Genomic DNA, 4055 nt, shown 5'->3' on the forward strand with positions numbered 1-4055 from the left:
AATTAGCTCATTTAACATATATTTTAATTTTTAATTTTTAAATTAAAATAAAGGTAAGGTAGAGTGTGGAAGTTTTCATAGGGTAGATGCTAGTTAGTGTTAAAAATATAGACTATTATTCTAATGACTTAACATGTCCTTGTTCCCTGTTTGTAAATAAATTTTGTGCAGACTTGGGTAACGGGATTCCAGTTGTGATTTCTTACATGAATTTTGATGGTATCCCTTTTGCGCATATAATTTACTTAATAAATATTCTATTACTTTTATTATTTTTGAAATTCATGACTCCAAGTCTTCTCTTGAATAAAATATTCCTATGTATTCTAGGAGGGGATTTTTTTCCCCCCATACATTTTCCAAAGAGGAAAAACCGACCTACAACATACATATCAAATCTTGACTTATGTGTTTATTTTTTTCTTGGACTAGTTCTTTAGTGTTTGAGCAAATATATATATAATAGCGTGGTAATGTCTACTAAAATGAAATCATTAGATTTGAACCCCAATGAATAAAATGATGAAACACATATAAGTAAACTATCACACAAGGAGATTTTATTCCTACTTATAAATAGCACAATTTATAACCTTCATTGCAATTTATATAGTTTTAATCTACTCAACTTTAATCTTAACATTCTCATATATACCATTTAAGAAATTACATGTCTTCATTACATCAAAGGAGAAAGTCCTCAACAATCTTATTTCATAATACCTAAAATTTAAGATGTTCACTACAAGAGAAATATAACCATACAATTCTTCAACCTTCCACAATCTTCAAATGGAAACAATGATGCCAAAGTATTCTACATCTCCTACTAACTCTTCCATAACTCATGAAGCTTCAAATGATCATTTCTTAACAAGAAACATACATATACAATATTTTCAAATTATTTCCTATACATATACATTAGGTAAAAATGGTGCAATCTGCTTTCATCCCAATGAGAAAACACAATATACCTTTCAAAATCATAAGGAACATGAACATTGAAAGACATGAACAATGAGTAGCATGAACATTGATCAAAATGATCATTGAGAACATGAACAATGAGAAACTTGAACATTGAGACTCCTATTACACATTTGGATCTTCTTAACTTTGACTAGGGTGAAAACCTAATATTCCATGGCATGCATCTTCACAAAACCTACAAAACAACACAAAACTTGGAACCATGGAGGCTCACCTCCCAACCTAGGCTTCTATGAAGCCACCCACCGAGCAGGGGAAACAAGAACCAAACAGGTTATATACACACTTCACCAAACTTTGCATGAAAAACACAACACAAAACACTATCAACACCCTCACATGGATTGCACAATGATTCTCCATTGGAATCATAAAATGTTTGGTCAAGGTGGGCTCTTCAAAGAGGAGAAGTCATAACAACCATAAATAACATATTGCCAATGCATTTTGCCTCTCAAGGCCACCATAAACATGAACAACATATTGCCATTACATTTGCCTCTCAAGGCTTTCAAAACCATCTTCTCCTCCTCATTCACCAAAAACCCCCTTGTACATCCCAAAACAACAAAATTCATGGCCTTAATGGAACCCATACTCCATGATATTAACAAACCCTCTTCATGAGGTAATTTTCTCAACTGCAATGTCAAGCCCAACTTATGCCCTTCACCCAAGGCTTCTCTTCCCTACCAAGGGTGAATGAATCCTTCACACCCATAATCACAATAAACACTTACATTCAAACAAGAAACAACAACAAAAAAATGAAGAAACAAGCAAGAAAAACCAAGTAAAAATCTCCATGAGCACAAGACACATTCACCTCTCTACAACATAATGACAAATCTCATAACAAAAGATTCACAATGCAATGCATACTCCATTGATAACTCTTCACACTTGCAGATTTTCTTATCCATACTGAAGAGAAGAAATGAAAGAACATTTTTGAGTCACCAACCTTGGTCCAAGATAGGGTAAGGATAGTTGTAGTAGAGCTCCCTTAATCTCCCACCAAAACTTAGCTATCTCTAAAATTAGAGAGTGGGTGAACAACCCACTAACTTGTCACCCCTCCCCTAAAAGACTCTCCACTAACCTTTTTTTATTAAGAACATCAAGCCTCCCTATCTTACATTGTTGCTTCTCCAAAATAAGAAGGTTGGCCAAGTGGGGTTGTGAGGGTTTTATCATGGAAAAATTCAAATTTCGAATTGGTTCAAGTTGGCTTTGTTTAAGGGGTTCCCAAAGCTAGGAAAACATTAAAATAATTAAATTTAGGCCCCTAACATAATATAATACCATTTGGGTGGTTTTTAACAATAAAATAGAACTTTAGGATCCCATTTAGGCCCCTTAAACTCCCTATCAAGTTTGAATTCGAAATTCAACATGATGGTGACCCATCCTAACACTCTCTCCCAAATGGGTGTACTTAAGCATTAATTGAAAAAAAGGAAAAGGACCAAGATTAAGTGACCTTGTGACCAACACTCTAGATGACATGTCATCAACACATAGACTATACAACTGTCAATTCGCACATAAAAATACATTACATTTTCCTGGGCATGTCCTTCATGCATCTAGGTTATGATTAAACATATTCACAAGCAAGCAACCATACAATTACAAAGAAAAATACTTTCACAATGAGGATTTTGAATCTTCCAAAGATTCACCTTGGTTAAATTGTGTTCAAAAGGTTTGAAACTTGTTTCCCCCAAGAATTTGCATGGTTCTGCTTCATGCATAATAAACTCAAGCATCAGTTGTCCAAGGAGTCATATAACATATTTACGTAAATGCATATATTGGTAACCATAATTTAGGTAAATTTTCCTTTCCTATTTAGTCCCATTTAAATCATCCAAGATGTTAGAATATCAAATCTACATATCATAAGCCATCAGATTATGTCAAAATCAAATTATCAATTATTTATGTATCATAGATCATCATAACCAATTCTCTGGATATCATAATCATTCACCTCATAAAGCATCATAATCAAATTAACATCTATCCATAGTTAAATTAATTTTTACCATCACATCAAAAATCTAATAGTATCAAGTCATAAAACTGCATCCATATATTTTTCAAACATTTCTTACATAATAACAGCTTCTGAGTGCATATAATAATGTAAAACACTACTAAAGTATCAAAATGCACAAATAAAAAAATAATCCACTGTCCATCAAGTCTCAAATAACTGTCAACATGTTTAGATCTTGAATATCCAAAATGTAAATAAAATATCCATGCTATGACGGATCAGGGTGAGGCCTCACATCCACCCCCCCCAAGGCATGAACTTCCTCCTAGAGTTCATAAAAAAGGTATGGGTACTATGCCTTCATCTGAGCTGCATCCTCCCATGAAGCTGTGACCTCATCATAAAAATCTCTTTGGACCCTAACCTAGTCTAGCTCTCTACCTTGAAGTCTGAGGGTCCATCGAGCAAAAATGCGAATGGGCTCCAATGTTATCTGTCCATTTGACTCCACCTACAAAGCATCCCAATCTATGATGTGAGACTCATCATAAGCATACCTCCTTAATACAGATACATGAAATACATTGTGAATGCATGACAGGCTAGGTGGCAAGGCTAAACAATAAGCAACTGGTCCTATCTGCTCCAAAATCTCAAAGGGACCCACAAATCGAGGTGATAACTTAGAGCCTTTTCCAAATCGGATTGGGCTCTTATGTGGCTGCACCCTCAGAAATACTTTCTCACCAACCATGTAGTCTCTATCCACCCTCTTCACATCTGCATGTTTCTTCTATCTATCTTAGGCTTATCTAAGGCATTGTCTAATCAATGCTACCTACTGCTCCATGTCCTTGACTAACTGTGGCCCTATAGCTATCCTGTCCTCAATTCTATCCCAACTTAAAGGTGTCCTACAAGGCCTACCATACAAGGCTTGATAGGGTGGCATGCCTATGGAAGTGTGATACCCATTATTATAAGAAAATTTTGCAAGATGGAGGTACTCTTCCCACTTGGATTGGTGGTCCATCACATACATCCACAACATATCCTC

The sequence above is a fragment of the Cupressus sempervirens genome, chromosome 4 (genome assembly GCF_028749045.1).
Source record: "Cupressus sempervirens isolate cs-2001-9-10 chromosome 4, ASM2874904v1, whole genome shotgun sequence".
NCBI lineage: Eukaryota > Viridiplantae > Streptophyta > Pinopsida > Cupressales > Cupressaceae > Cupressus > Cupressus sempervirens.